Raw genomic sequence first — 17,714 nt, 5'->3', positions numbered from 1 at the left:
TGATTTTATCGATGGCATCCTTTCTCTCTTAAGATGCTCCCTCATCATTCTCTTTTTTTGCATTTTCTTATGTGAGACTTTCACTATGGGGGTTTTCTTCCTATTTAGTCATTTATTCTTCCCCCTTAGCTACTTTTTAAATTGGTCACATAAGAGTTGTCTTGTAGCTAGGTGCACCCACTACTTTCACTTAGCACACTTGAAAATTCAAGGTCATAGAATTTATTCGATTTGGCCTCTTAAGATGATTTATATTCACTCTCCTCATAATCATCATCCTAGAATCAAACCAATGGGGGTCATTAAAATCTCTCATGAGATTTCTTCTTAGATTGTATTTATTCTCTAGGCATTTTTTACCCAAAATTATCAAGGGATTCTATTTTTCTTCATCTAAGTTTATTAGTTTGGTTCTTGCATATTGCCTTCAACATATAGCATTTTTTCCCTTCTTCATTTGGGTCCACACCTCCGATATCTACAAGTATATGCTGCCCTAATTTGGCTTTTTGTACATTCAACATATAAGAATTCAATTTTTTTGGAAGATTTATCAATTTTGAGTTTATTGGAAACTTTTCCAACTCTTCTGCTTCTCCATCTTTCATTTCTACAAATTCTTTCTTTTTGTTTGTATGATTGGATTTTGGGAGATGATACTTGTAATGAAATCTTTGGCTTCTTCTAACATTTGGACCTAGGACCTTCTAGTTTTTTTTATATTGTCATTCTCTCTCTTTTGGTACTTATTTAGTTAAAAAAATCACAATGAAAATTCAAAACTAGAAGTGTACTTTTATCCTTGCTTTCTTACCATTTTCCTTAACAACAAATCTTTAACCACAAATAATGAGATTTCATATTTTCAAATTACCAATAATTGGTTATCTTTCATCACTATGTCATCCTAAAAGTAAATATAACTAAAAAATATTGTAGAACCAGATTTCTCATAAAATATAGGGGCAATCTAGGGTTAGCTTTAGTTATATCTTAAACTTGTATAATCAATTCATCTAAAATTCTTAATTAATTCAAGGTCTAGGGTTACATTTATTACTTTTCATTTTTTTCTTAATTTTTACCAAAAAGGAAAGCTTAGAGTGATATGAATGTAGGATTTAGTGAGAACCAGCATTGGCAAATACTTGAAATTTGATTTCAACATGGAGGGGTATAGTTTCAATAACTATCCATGAGAATTTATCATAGATGTGAATGAGAGTAAGAATCAAAAGGTTTAGATTGTGCAATAGTCTAAGAGATAAAACACTTTGATTATAACATTGAGCTAACATTTTCTCCTAAAGTGTGCTCAAGTACTCCTCATGGGCACAATGATTTGTAGAAGACCACTATGTTGTAACAAGATCTCCCGTGTACCATACTAACTGTAAATTTAGTATAGACAATAATTAAATACCAAGGTGATGAGCTTGGTGATTAAATATTGTATAATGACCTTACATCTATGAATATCTTTAGTTGGAAAAATGCTAGACTATTGAAATATACATTTCAAATATCAAGTTTGTCCTATGTTGTCACATTTCTACACATTGCAATAAATCAAGAATTACAAGGAAGAACAAGATAACATTGTAATGTACAACAAAATAAGAGGAATTATTATTGTATCAATTTAAATAGAATAAATCAAATTTTACTTTTTCATTATAAATGTTTGAAATAGTATTGCCATATTGTTGTCAGCTTCTTTTAGATGCTATAGTTCTTGCATATTTTGACATTAGTAAGACTGTGTGCACATCCATGTAAGGTAACTAAGGTAGATTACTAGAATCAATGTTCCTAGGTCTAGAGAGTTACTAACTCCTTACCAACATGCCAATAATGTAGGATAGACACACATTATTGGTTTCATATATTCTATTGGAAGGTTGTTTATCTTTGATGTTTGGAGAGCTTTCAAAAGACATTATTTTCACTCACTTGGTCCCTACTAGTCAATGTTTTCCCATGGATACAATAGATCTTGTAATAGTGATTGATAGTGCAGAGGTTAATGCATGAAATTTATGTTCAAGATTATAGTAACTTTTCTCCATTAGCTCTACCATATTTGGAAATTACCCTTATCTTTTTATAGTTATTTGTAGCATTGGAAATACATGACATTATCATTTTGGCAAGTTTAGGATTTTCTTACCACGGTTTCCCTACCCATTGTTAGATAGAAATATTTATTCCTCTACTTTTAGTTAAAATTCAACTTTGTAGACTTATTATGGTTGCTTGAAGATGTTATGCTAATTTCTTTTTTCTCTTCTATGCATTCCCTAGAATTAATTTTCAAATTTTCAATATTGGAATTGTTTTCTTTTCTCTATTTCAAAGAAGTTATGGTGAGAAAGACATGTGAACTATCTTACTATATCAATTATTTATATAGTCACATGATCTTTTTATCCATTTTTAAATGTTGTGAATTTATCTGTACATTTTGATTTTCTACAAGTTTCCTTAATCTAGAACTCAAAGTGTACACTTTCTACAATCTTATATTTGTCTCTCTTTGAAGCTTCCCTTTGCCTAGAACCATTTTTGTATACCATTTTACTCAGAAAACGTCTAATACAATAAAGCATATAAAATATATTGTTTCTGCTAACACCTTTATGTTCTTATTCATAGTTATGCTCATACAAAATTATGTGTTCAAGTTTTTAAACAATCAACCAACCTTCCTATATTGGTTTAAATGAAGGATTTTACACTTATATTAGTTACCCAACCTTCCATCTAGAGGATGACTACCTACATATCAAATTTGTGGCCTTTAACCTACTTGTAGGCTAAGTCTCTCCTAGTGAATTCTCTCCATACGAGGCTCAACTTATTGTTTGAAGGCTTCTTAAGATGGAATTCTCTACTAGAACTGCCTCCAATGGGTGCATAAAACTAATCTATTGGTTTTATAATCTCATATAGACCAAGAATGAACTATTCCCTATAGAAAATCTGACCCACAATCTTTGCTTGTTGATTACTTGTTCAAATAGCATATTCTAAGGCTAAATACTTAGTCATATTTAGCCTAGGGAAAAAATTATAAGTGGCTAATGGACCTTTCCTATCCTAAAACTTTGAAGTCTTAGAATTCATCCTGCCTACTTGCGTTTCACTAAAGGGTATCAATTTCAAATAGGGAAATTGCAAGTTATGGCCATTTCTTGGCTATAAACCCTTGAAATGAGAGTTTTAGACTTGCAGTCAGAAAATTTTCTATAACTACCTTGAAAATCAATCAAATTCAACCAAATAAATTATAAATTAAAGACCTAAAATAGAAATCCAACTTCACATGTGCGTCATCTATCCATTCTAGTCCATACAGAGCCATACAAAACAAATTTGCTCCAAAAAAATTGATTTTCCCTTCATAAAATGTTAATTCTTTTGTACAACTTGATGACCACTTATGAAATGGACACAATGAGTCTTAAATACCTTCATTTAGTAGTTCAAACCAAATTTTGATGGTTATGAATGTTGGGACACTAAAATGACATTTTTGACAACTTTTCCAAAATTGCATGATGAAGGGTGTTCCCCTGAATACCCCAAACGATAACATAGAAACAAAGAAACAATGATAGATGCGAGAAAAAATATGGAATTATTATTTGCACTAAAAATACAAGTACAATATGCTAACTCACATGGGTGCCTTCATTATAGTAATCTGCAAGACAAGTTGCGAACAATCACCTAGAGTTGTTCTAGATAATGCTTGAGCTTTTCTTAAATAGGCAATTTTATGATGCCTAGGAAGGTTCTATATATTGAAACTTAATACCTAGGGCCAAAAGACCCTAACAATACCTATAGAATCAGCCAAATACATCATTAACAATAATTTTGATAATTTGGGTAGCCCAACTTTGGAAGGCCATAACTCTCAAACCATTGCTCTAATTGGCTATTATAACATCTTTTCAAAAATATGAACTCTTAATCTACAAGGTCTAAATGGAATTAGTGCCCATCCCTTGAGTTTTTGGACCTCATCCAAGCACTCTAAGGCCTCCAATAGTGAGCTTAAAGATTTTTCTACAAATATTTCCAATAAAAATCTGTAATAACTTCTCTGATACTTAAGCCTGAGCAATGAGATTTTTAGGCTTATAACTCTAAAATGAACCTTCATATAGAAAATGAGAAAATTTTGAGCTCATATGAAAAAATTATTAAAAATAGAATGTTCCCATAAATAGTAACCACCATATCTACTAGTCCTTATTAAAATAGGAAAGCTTGAAAATAAAATATTTTTGGGTTATACAAGATTGCTCTTACACCCAGGATGCTCCTGCATCAGACACCTAGGGTAATTTGATAAGTGACCCAATCATGCCTTAGGTTCTTAGATGAAAACCAAGATGGTTAACCTCCTCTCTTGCTAGCCATGATGAATCCCTATTCGCCTCCCTTTCCATTTGACCAAGTATTCCTCATAAGTTTTGTTCCTAGTACTTTTGCCAACACTACTGTCCAATATCTCCTCAATCTCCTTTGTAGATGAACTAGCTACTAGAATACTCCATTGTAATTCTATAACTTCATCTCCATTACCTCCTTCATAATACTCTGTCAAAAATGAAATATTAAATACTGGTGAAATATTCAATTCAGTAGGAAACTCCACTTCATAGTCATTTCTAGAATCATATATTTTCACTATCTTGCATAGTCCAAACTTCTTCATCTTCAGCTTATTATATATACCCACTAGAAACTCTCCTTTCTCAAATGAACTATGACTTAATGTCCAATCTAAAATTCCTTATACCTCCTTTTCACATCTACTTTAGTCTTATAGTGTGTATTCATCTTAATGACGTTCTTCCTTACCTCCTTATGGATATGCTTGAAATGTTCAACAATTTTTTTTGCTTCAACACTACTTATCTCTCCTTTATCCAAATACCTCAATTCAGAAGCATTTATACCAATAATCCCATATACAATCTGGAATGGTAATTTACTAGCACTCCTATTGAAAAAATTATTATATGCAAATTCTTCTTGTGGTAAAATTATATCCCATCCTTTTGGTTTATCTCCAACCAATTATCTCAACAAGTTTCCCGAACTACAATTGACAACTTCTATCTATCCATTAGTCTGTAGATTATGCGATGAACTAAACTTCAAATTTTTCTTCAACTTCTCCCACAATGTATGCCAAAAATACCTAACAAATTTTCTAGTTTTTGGCAAACTATGTAGTCTCACCACTTCTCTAAAAAACAACTATGCCACATGAACAACATCACTAGTCTTATTGCAAGGAATAAAATGTGCCATCTTTGAAAACCTATCAACCACCACAAAAATAAAATCATGCCCTCACTTTGTCCTCAATAATCCAAGAATAAAATCCATGGTGAAATCCTCCCACGGCTTTGTTGGTACATGTAATGGCTAATACAACCCTTTATTCTACTTCACTCCTTTCACCATTTGACATACTATAAACTTTGTACAAACTTCTTCACATCTTGCTATAATTATGGCCAATAACAATTCTCTACAACCAAGTCTATGACTTTATCTCTACAAAAATTTCCATCCAATCCTTCACAATTCTTCTCCTTAATGATATTCTCTCTCATTGAACTTCTAGGAATGCACATCTAGCTTTCTTTGAACAACATACTATCCTGCATCATGAAATACAACCATTTTGTCCTTGTAAAATTAATGTTAGGATTAAATACTAAAAAGAAGAAATATATTATTTTCTCCTTATTTCTAACTACTATCTTGTTATCATTTAGCCATTTATACAGGGTTACTCATCTATCACACTGGCATGATAGCCATTTATATAATGATCTTACTTCCTGCACTAGCACTATAAGATTTTATCAATCCTATCTTAGCCATTTATATAAAGATGACTCCTGACTCTATACTAGCACAAAGTGATTTATATATGCAAACAATGTCCTTATACTGGCACTATGAGTTCTTAATAATTTTGTAAGAATAATATAGACCAAATTATTAATTAACTTATATTCATAAATATCACTTCTTAAATCAATACTAATACTTTGTCACTATTTAATTAAGTTATTTTTGTTAGAATTCTTTTAGAATAACTGAGAGAGGGGGGGGGGGGGGGTTGAATCAGTTATTCAAGGTCCAATAATGTCCAATACAAAGTTTTAATAAAATGAGGGTGAATAAGAAGTACAAGCCTTTTTACTTTCTTGCAAAACCTTAATTGAAATTATCATGCATGCAATTAAACATTAAACAATCATGAAAAGTAAACATGCATCACCACATAACACAAAGGATTTTGATGACCCAGAAAACCTCCAGGAATAAGAAGGTAAAACTGGGGTGGGGATGATACCCACAAAGTTATTGTGCAATAGATTTCAACCATTTCTAATGGTTTTCCCAGTTAAAGAACTTATACACCTTGTTAGGAGTGTGCCCTATTAGAGGACTTAAGAAAATTCAACTTAGAATGCCACCCTATTAAAGGATTTACATAGAGCTATGAGGCCCACCCAAGTCCATGGGATTTATAGACACCTTCTCAAAAGAATCTTTTATCCCTCTCTAAGGATCTCCTATCCTTCCCCTAAGGATCTCTTATCCTTCTCCTGGGGATCATCTATCCTTTTCTTGAGGCCTATCCACTTAGCTGTTAAGCTAACCTAGCAATGTACGATTTCAATGTCTAATATAATGGTAAGAAAGTATTAGAAATGTTTTCACCTGATAAAGATTGCAACTCTAACCTTGTAGATTTCAGACCACTATTCAGTTCTTTTCTTTGCTTGGATTTTTCTTCCTTGTAGTGCTGATAGCTTGTCCACCCTTCAAGATCTATCTCCTTGAGTTCTTCCACTCATTATGCCAATGCACTCTATGGTCACTTGATCAACTCAGAGTCTTAATCCTCTATACTTACTCCTCACTATGTCATTCTTTTGACACTTCAGACTAGCCTTCTCTTAGCTTCTTCACAAGACCACACTTATGACCAACTCACTCTCTCCCATTTGATATCTGACCTATAACTCCTTATAAAGAAGTTATGTTCTTCATTTCTCGCTCATTAATTTGATTAGATCTAGGAGAATGATATTATTTTCCCTCCAAATTGTTTCTTCGAGAAACTTCATGATCAGTCCATTAGTATTCGCTCAAAACTGGTTTGCATGGTTTACATGAAATTCTGTGACATCTATGCATCATCCTTATCATCTAACTAATTCACAAAATTCAATGTAACAAACTTATCATTACTGATCTAGTGAATCTTTTGACTTAACAAATAATGCAACAACTTGGCATCATTGGTTTACTGATGCTCAGCTCCTTCTGTGTTATTTAGCTTCTACTACATTTACTGATGCTCGACACCTAAAGAAATTTGCTTGGCATCCATTACCTTTTTTTGATGCTCAGCACCTGAAGTCTTTTCCTGAGTTACTCGGCACTTGAACAATCCTATGTTACTTTGCATCTAAATAATCCTATGTTACTCGTCACCCTAAGGATTGCTCGACACACACTGGAGTTGAACTTGCTCGGCTTCAACTAAGAATTTTCTCGACTTCAACTAGCTTGCTCGACTCTCTCAAATGAACTTAGTTAAACCTTACATCTTTGATGTGTCTTAGTGTGTCCATTCCCTGTGTCTTAGAGTATGTCATCAATACACTATTTCATCAATGGCTTAGCCGATCCTGATACTTCATTACAACATCATAATGTCAACCTTTCTCTAGGTGCTCTAGTTACATCTTATTGATTGCCTCCTCCTTGTCAATCAACCAATTGATAATATTTGGATTACTTAAGCAATTGTCATTCCTGTAAGTAGCAAGTTTGACATAAATGACAAAACAATGATTGAAAACATTCTTTACCAGTTCCATCATTCTTCATTCATGATCTTTTCAATCATTTCCAACAATCTCCCTCTTTGGCATTGATGGCAAACCAAACTAATCAATTGACTAAGCTAATCAACTCAGTTACCACCAAAATTATATACCAAATAGAAAACTTGTTGTCATTACATATCTCCCTTTTTGTATCATGTTTCCCTCTTTTGTTGATACAAACTGAATCCTTTATTCTGCTTCTCCCTCTTGACTGTTGCATCCTTACTCTGTATTCCCGATCCTTCTTTCATAGCTGCTTGCTAATCAATTTCTTATCTCTTCTGAACCTCCCTCATTCATCTCTCTTTTTTGTGGTCTACTACTGATCTCATACATCTCCCTCTTACCTTTTATTGATTAGTTTCTCATAAATCTCTCTCTTTGACATAAATGCTAAAGATGTAGCATCTTCAACATGCTAAATATAAGCTTTGCATGTTATGTTTTGTCCCTCTATCACCATGCTTGTGACTGATCTAGAATTTCTATTCCTGTTGTCATCCTCTACATCATTCTTTTGATATTTCAATGATCTACTCCTATTGATGCAGGGAAACTTCTTTGTTGCTTTAGACTGCTTAGGTTAGGGGCATTACCCCCAACTTGCCTCTAAGATATTCATAAGTATCCTTGGGCAATAGTTTGTTTAAGATATCTACAATTTGTTCCTTTGTGTGAATGTACTCCATCTTCACTTGTTTTTCTTCCACCAATTCTCTGCCATAGTGATACTTGATTGCAATATTCTTGGTTTTTGTATGTATTACTAGATTCTTGGATATGTTTATAGCACTTGTATTACACAATATAGTATCACAGGTTTGGTTACCTCTTCTTTCATTCCTTTCGATAGATGTTGGAGCCACACAATGTTTGTGCAATTGATTGCTACTGCCACATATTTTTCTTCTGTAGTGGATTGAGATGTGCATGTTTGTTTCTTGCTATTCCAAGTAACTAGCCTTTTACCTAAGAATAATACTCCTCCACTTGTGTTTTTCCTATCATCAATGTTGCCTCCGCAATCTATGTCTATGTATGCATTGAGCTCAAACTTCTCATCCTTCTTGTAGTATAGGCCAAAATCATCAGTTCCTTTGAGATACCTCATTATCCTTTTTACTGCCATGTGATGATTTTCTCTAGGATTAGCAGAGAATCTAGCCACTATTCCAACTGCTAATGCTATGGCTGGTCTACTATGTACAACATATTATAGTTTTCCAATCATGGATATGTACATTGTTTGATTAACTCTAGCTAATTCATCATTTTTGGATAGCTTATGTCCTATTGCCATTGGTGTGTTGACAGGTTTGGAGTCTTCCAATCCAAACGTCTTGAGTATCTCTTTGTTGTACTTTGATTCTGTCACAAATATACCATGTTTTAGTTGATGTACTTGCAATCCAATAAAGAACTTGATTTCTCCAAACATAGACATCTCAAACTCATGTTTCATTTTGTTAGAAAAACTTTTGCAAAGTGCTTCCTTTCCTCCAAAAATTATGTCATCCACAAAGATTTTAAATACAAGGATATCCTTACCTTCTTTTGATTTGATGTACATGTTGTTGTTATCATCAGTTCTTTCAAATTCTATTTGCACTAGATACTTGTGAAGTCTCTCATACCAAGCTCTAGGGGCTTGCTTTAATCCATATAGAGCCTTATGCAATTTGCATACCTTGTTTTTGTTATTTTCATCAAAAAATCCTTCTGGTTGCTCTATGTAGACTTCCTCTTCAAGTATACCATTCAGAAATGCAAACTTAACATCCATTTGATAGACTTTAAATTCTTTGAAGGTTGCATATTCTAGTAAGGTCCTTACTCCTTCCATTCTGGCAACTGGAGCAAAAGTTTCTCCAAAGTCTAGTCCTTCTTCTTGTGCATATCCCTTGTAGACTAGTCTTGCCTTGTTCCTTGTGATTTCACCATTCTCATCTAACTTGTTTCTAAAAACCCACTTGGTTCCAATTACATTCATGTCAACTGGTCTTGAGACTAAGGTCCATGTCTTGTTTTTTTCAATTTGTTCTATCTCTTCTTTCATAGCAATGTACCAGTCATCATCTTGTATGGCTTCTCTTACTATTCTTGGTTCCATTCTACTAAGCAAGCATGTTTCATTTCTAAGTCTATTCCTTGTCATTGGTTTGGCCTCTTTGTCTCCAATAATCTGGTCTACAGGATGATGTTTTCTTAAATACTTTGCCAATACTAGTTCTTTCCTTGTTTGCATGTTGTCTCTTTCAGAATTTGAATCCTCATGCATATTTTCATCAGGTATTTGTTCATTTCCTTCATGTTGACTATTCTCAGAATTTGAATGAACATTCTCTGTATTCTACAACATGGCTTCTAAATGTGTATGTTGCTTGGCATTCACTGTCTGTGACTCGACAGATACTAGATTTTGTTGCTGATTGTCATTCTGAGTTGCAATTTCACCATTATTAGGTATACCTTCATAAAAGTATACAAAGGTCTTGTATTCTTCTACTTTCTTGTTATTCTCAACACTTTGAACTTTTGAAAGCTCATCAAATTTCACATTTGTGCTTTCTACTACTTTGTTAGTGTTAACATTCAAGCACTTATAAGCTTTGTTTCTAGTAGAATAACCAAGAAATGTGCCTTCCTCACTCTTTGCATCAAACTTTTCATTTCTAGATTCTTTATATATATAGCATTTGCATTCAAATATTTTGAAATGTTTCACATTAGGAGAATGCCCATACCATAATTCAAAAGATGTTGCATTTGTGCCTTTCTTGACTTAAACTCTGTTGAGTGTGTAGACTGTAGTACTTACAGCTTCTCTCTAGTACTTGAGTGCAACATTTTTCTCCATCATTAAGGTCCTAGCACAGTCAATAACTGATCTATTCCTTCTTTTTGCTATACCATTTTGAGGTGGAGTCCTAGGTGCAGATGTCTGCCTTTTGATTCCTCTTTCATTATAGAATTCTTCAAATTCTCTTGATGTGAATTCACCTCCTCTATTAGATCTGAGACATTTTAGGCTCTTTCCAGTCTCTTTCTCAACTCTGGCCAAGTACCATTTGAACATTTGAAATGCATCTATTTTTTGTTTCAAGAACATGACTATCATCATCCTTGAATAGTCATTACAAATAGCATTATGTATCTATCACCTTTGTAGCTTTGCACTTCAATAGGACCACACAAGTCAGTATGAACTAGATCTAATACTTCATTAGAAGTATAAGCCTTGCTTTTGAAATTTAACTTGGTCATCTTCCCTAGTTGGCATTGTTTGCACATGGTGTTATCAAGCTTCTTCAACTTTGGTAGATCTTTGACTTTCTTCATTTTGTTGATGTTTATTAGATTGTCAAAATTTACATGACATAGCCTCTTGTGCCATAACCATACATGATCAGTTTGAACAATGAGACAAGAAGCATCTTCCATGTCTAGGTAGAAAAAATTATTCCTAGTCTGATCACCTTTTCCTATTAGACTTCCTTGAGAATCATATATCCTGGAAATTCCGTTTTCAAATTCAACCTTGCATCTTATGTTGCCTAACTGCGAGACACTTAACAAGTTATAATTCAGGCCTTCAACATAGTATGCATTATCACATGATATCTTTTTAGTAAGCTTGATACTACCTTTCCCTTTGATCTCACATGGTGCATTGTTACCAAATCTAATACTATTTCCTTCATATTGAATAAAGGTAATGAACTTACTTTTATCTCCAGTCATGTGATGAGAGCATCCACTTTTTATGATACATTTCTTATTCTTGTTCATGCAGGTTACTAGGGCAGTTGCTTTATCTTCATCTGATTCATCTTTCATAGCCACATAGACTACTTCATCAACATTCTCGTCAGAGTCTTCTTCAACAATGTAGCATCTTTTGCCTTTACCTCTATAGTCCTTGTTGTCCTCTTTCTTTTTCTTGAGGTTGCCTCCATCCTTTTAATATCTCTATTTTGTGTGCATCTAGCTGCAATGTGACCAAATTCATTACAATTGAAACAAATGATTAGCAACTTACCTTTGAATTTGCCTCTTCCTCTGTGAAATCTTCTTGCCAGTAATGCCTCCAATTGGTCTACATTATCTTCATCAGTGCTGCTGTCACTAGATACATACTTTCCTTTTGCACTCTTTTTCTTTGTTTTCACCTCCTCATTATCTTTTATTGTCATCTTGGCTTTGAATGCAGATTCAAAGTTTTCTGGCTTGTAGTTGTCAAAGTTGGATAGCTCAAAGGCAGCGAGTCTTCCAATTATTCCTTCAAATGACAATGTGTTGCCTGGTACACACCTTAACTCTTGGATGGTTGATACTCTTATAGCATAGATAGGAAGAAAAGTTCTCAAGTATTTGCTACTTACTATTTCTTTTGATAACTATCCTCCTAGGCTTCTTATGGCACTTACCACTTTTTTCATCCTTGCACCGTATTGAGCAACATTCTCTCCTTCTTCCATTTTCATGTCATCAAACTTTCCTCTTAGGCCCTCTCTTTTGGCTCTCTTGACATTATCATCTCCTTCATAGATTCTTGATAATGTTTCCCACATCTGATGTGTAGTACAACATTCTTTGATGTTATCATACTTAGCATAGCTTAGTGCTGAAGCAATCTCTAACATTGCTTGATTGTGCTCCTTCTTCTTGTTCATGTCATCTGTAGTGAGGGGTCTTGTAGGGTCTACATGATCAACTATGATTAAGGTCTATGCATAGTCACCTATTGATCCAAGGTGTAGCTTCATCAGACTTTTCCATGCAACACAGTTGTCTTTGTTTAGCTTGGGAACTTCTCTCTTGGACATCTTGATCTTCCTGCTACTAGTACCTTGAAACAAATCAACAGTGGGCTCTGATACCAATTGTTAGAATTCTTTTAGAATAACTAAGAGGGGGGGTAAATTAGTTAGTCAAGGTCCAATAATGTCCAATAAATTTTTTTAATAAAACAAGGGTGAATCAGAAGTGCAAGCCTTTTTACTTTCTTGTCAAAACCTTAATTGAAATTATCATGCATGCAATTAAACATTAAACAATCATGAAAAGTAAACATGCATCACCACATAACACAAAGGACTTTGATGACCCAGAAACCCTCTAGGAATAAGAAGGTAAAACTAGGGTGGGGATGATACCCACAAAGTTACTGCATAATAGATTTCAACCACTTCTGATGGTTTACCCTGTTAGGAGTGTGCCCTGTTAGAGGACTTAAGAACATTCAACTTAGAATGCCACCCTATTAAATGATTTACATAGAGTTGTTAGGCCCACCCAAGTCCATGGGATTTATAGAAACCTTCTCAAAAAAATCTTTTATCCCTCTCTAAGGATCTCCTATCCTTCTCCTAAGGATCTCTTATCCTTCTCCTGGGGATCTTTTATTCTTTTCCTGAGGCTTATCCACCTAGGTATTAAGCTAACCTAGAAATGTAAGATTTCAATGTCTAACAAAATGGTAAGAAAGTATTAGAAAGGTTTTGACCTGATAAAGATTGCAACTCTAACCTTGTAGATTTCATATCACTCTTTAGTTCTTTTCTTTGCTTGACTTTTTCTTCCTTGCAGTGTTGGCAGCTTTTCCACCCTTCAAGATCTGTCTCCTTGAGTTCTTCCACTCATTATGGAAATGCACTCTATGGTCACTTGATCAACTCAAAGTCTTAATGCTCTCTACTTACTCCTCACTGTGCCCTCCTTTTGACACTTCACACTAGCCTTTTCTTATCTTCTTCACACAACCACACTTATGACCAACTCACTCTCTCCCATTTCATCTCTAACCTGAAACTCCTTATAAGGAAGTTGTGTTCTTCTTTTCCTGCTCAAATCTTCCTACCCATTAATTTGATTTGATTTGGGAGAACGATATTGTTTTCCCTCCAAATTGTTTCTTCCAAAAACTTCATGATAAGTCCATCAGTATTCGCTCAAAACTAGTTTGCATGGTTTACATAAAATTTTGTGACATCTACACATCATCCTTATCATCCAACTAATTCACAAAATTCAATGTAACAAACTTATCGTTATTGATCTGGCAAATCTTTTGACTTAACAAATAATGTAGCAACTTGACATCATTGGTTTACTGATGCTCGACTCCTTCTATGTTGCTCAGCTTCTACTGCATTTACTGATGCTTAGCACCTAAAGTCTTTTCTTGAGTTACTCGACACTTGAAAAATCTTGTGTTACTCGGCATCCAAACAATCCTGTGTTACTCGGCATCCCAAGGATTTCTTGGAACACACTAAAGTTGAACTTTCTTGGCTTCAACTAATAATTTTCTCAGCTTCAACTGGCATGCTCGGCTCTCTCAAATGAACTTAGTTAAACCTTACATCTTTGATGTGTCTTAGTGTATCCATTCCCTATGTCTTAGTGTATGTCATCAATACACTATTTCATCAATGGCTTAGCTAATCTTGATACTTCATTACAACATCATAACTTCAACCTTTCTCTAGGTGCTCTAGTTACATCTTATTGATTGCTTCCTCGTCAATCAACCAATTGATAGTATTTGGATCACTTAAGCAATTGTCATTCCTAGAATTAGCAAGTTTGACATCAATGAAAAACAAATGATTGAGGGTGAACCCACAATAGTGGGTTACACTTTTTTTCCTAAAATGACAATGAACTATGAATTTTCAAGAAAACTTTCACTTTCGAATGCAAATTTCCATTTAACGGTTAGGAATTTGAAGATGAACTAAACTAGAGCCCTTTAGGATTTTTTGTGTAGAATCTACATATATATTTAAAAAAAAAATTGACTTGATTTGATTGAATTATTTTTTCTCCCATGAAAATTGGTATGTTATCAAAAACCTGGTTTTTAAAAAGTGACATTGTTTTTGACACAAATAACTTTTTTTTTACAATAGATATCAATGTGATTCTTTCAAATTTAGTTTGTTAACATCCATACCAAAACCATAGAGGTGATCTAATGTTTTTATCCTTAGTATTTCATATTTTATTAGCGTTTAAAGTTGACCTAACATGAATTTGGACATACATGGCTTTTGACACATGTAACTTATTATATATTTACCTAATTTCAAAATTTCTTTTTTTGATTGATAGAGGACTTGAATACAAAGACCGTAGTTATTTTTCAAATTTTTTTTTCTCTTAGTTACTATTTTTCCATGAGCGTTCAATATAGAGATTTATTTTTTAGAACGAACCTCTGTTCAATTCACATGCAAAAATGTATACCTAACAAATTCAAAATGTATCAAATTCATAGTCATTAGAAATCTTGTCAGAGTACTTCTATCATGAAAAATGACATGATTTCAATTCTCCATCTGGACCTAGTAATTGAGTCTCGAAGCCATGAAAACAACTGAAACTATTATAGAATTTGCAAAAGACATCTAGTTTTCTAGTTTCGATAGAAACTAACTTTCTATCGAAAGTTTTTACATAGTTTCGATAGAAACTGTTAATATTTAGTTTCAATAGAAACTAAATAGTTTCCATCAAAACTATTTAGGCTGATTTTTTTCCTAAATAGTTTCGATCGAAACTATTAAGGACCCTTTTCTTCCATTTACTTAGTTTCGATCAAAACTAGGGTGCAAATTAGTTTCGATAGAAACTATATGGGTACTTTCCATCAAAAGTTTTTAGGCAAAAAAATTGTCTTTCATGATTTTGGAGGAATTTCTTCCTCCGAAAAAGTGTAACCCACTATTGTGGGTTCACCCTTGAAAACATTCTTTACCAGTTCCATCATTCTTTATTCATGATCTTTTCAATCATTTCCAACAATTTTAAATTTTATCTATATATATATATATATATATGTTAGAATTCTTTAGAATAACTAAGAGGGGGGGGGGTGAATCAGTTATTCAAGGTCCAAAATGCCTTAATAATACTTTTTCTATACTTTTAATAAACCCATACACTTTTCATCCATCCAAACTCAAATCAACCATATTAATAAGTTACACTAAATCAATATGCAGAAATAAGGCATTCAAGATCAACACATGACACAATGATTTACGTGAAAACCCAATTTGGGAAAAACCACCAGTAACATGCTACTTGATTCTCACTCTTCTAAAGTGATGCCCTATTAAAAGCCTACCTTGTTAAAGGCTTAAAACACACTATTAAATGTGACCTTGTTAGAGGATTTCACCAAACTATTAGGAATGGGCCTGGTTAAAGGACTTTAGAACATTCACTTGGAATGTCACCCTGTTAAAGGATTTATCTCATGGCTATCAAACTAACCTAAGTCCATAGGATTTAAACTAACTGTTACAATTTCTAGAAAGTAACAATAATGGCCTTTTGATCTGATATAACTTACAACATACTTTGAAGATTTCAGATCACACTTTCAGTTCAATCCTTATGCTTGGCTTCAATCACTTCAACTCTGATTGCTTGTCTTCTTATCAAGCTTCATCTCCTTGAGTCTTCTTACTCATCATGCCAATGCATCCATATCTAGGGTCTTCTTATTGAAATAGAGTAATTATGCTCTCTCTCCTCCTTAGCACCTCCTTCAGCATTTTTATACTTTCATGCTTGACCGCCTCTCTCTCTTATTTTTTTTCATGAACTTATGTCTCCTTAAATAGAAATTTGATTTTTGCCTTTGCTGCTCAATTCACCTTTTCCAATTTTTAGGGTTTCAAAAGGTATTAGGTAGGATACAATGTATCTACCTCATATCTTTTTCTTATCTAGAAACTTCGTCAGTTGTATCCTTAAAACATTTTACATGGTGTTCTGTGCCACTAGCTCATCATTCTTATCATCCATTTAATTTACAAACTTCTAAATAACAACCTTGTCGGCTTAGATCTAGCAAATCTTCAATTCTCAAAATAATGCAGCAACTCGGCATTATTTTTTTTACTGGTGCTTGACATATTTGTGTTACTCAGCACTATTGGTTTTATTGGTGTTCGGCATCTCTGTGTTACTTGACACTATTGGTTTTACTGGTGCTCAGTATCTCTATACTACTCAACACCTATGTCTACTCAGCACTTGAATTTTACTCGGCTCTTGATATCACTCGGCACTTGAAGTTTACTTGGCACTTGATATCACTTGGCACTTGAAGTTTACACAGCTTCAATTAGGAATCTGCTCCTACTAGCTTACTTGGCTCCTATTAGCTTGCTCGACTTCTACTAGCTTGCTCGGCTCCTACTAGCTTTAATGAACTTTTAGTTAGGGTTTACATATGTCTTAGCTAAAAGCCTTATATCTTTTGATATATTTCAGTGTGCCCATTCTCTGTGTCTTATAGTATGTCATCAACACACTTTTTCATCAATGGCTTAGCTGATCCTTGTACTTCATTACAACATCATAACTTCAACCTTTCTCTTGGTGTACTAGTTACATCTTATTGATTGCCTCTTCCTTGTCAATCAACTAATTGATAGTATTTGGATCACTAAAGAAATTGTCATTCCTGCAAATAGCAAGTTTGACATCATTGAAAAAGCAATAATTGAGAACATTCTTTACCATTTCCATATATCATTCCAACAACTTTCTTCATGATCTTTTCAATAATTTCCAACAATATGTGTGTGTGTGTGTGTGTGTCTTGTATTTAATATCATAGTATAAATAGAGATATAAAAAAAATTGGTAAAGGGAATATATTTGATCTCAATTATTTAATGCCCCATTAGTAACATAATGTGAGTGTTCCTTACCTGAAATACCTTCTATTGCGTGTTTTTCACTTATCAGCCT

Source organism: Cupressus sempervirens, chromosome 1 (genome assembly GCF_028749045.1).
Source record: "Cupressus sempervirens isolate cs-2001-9-10 chromosome 1, ASM2874904v1, whole genome shotgun sequence".
Taxonomy (NCBI): Eukaryota; Viridiplantae; Streptophyta; class Pinopsida; order Cupressales; family Cupressaceae; genus Cupressus; species Cupressus sempervirens.
Note: the sequence above shows the minus strand (reverse complement) of the source record.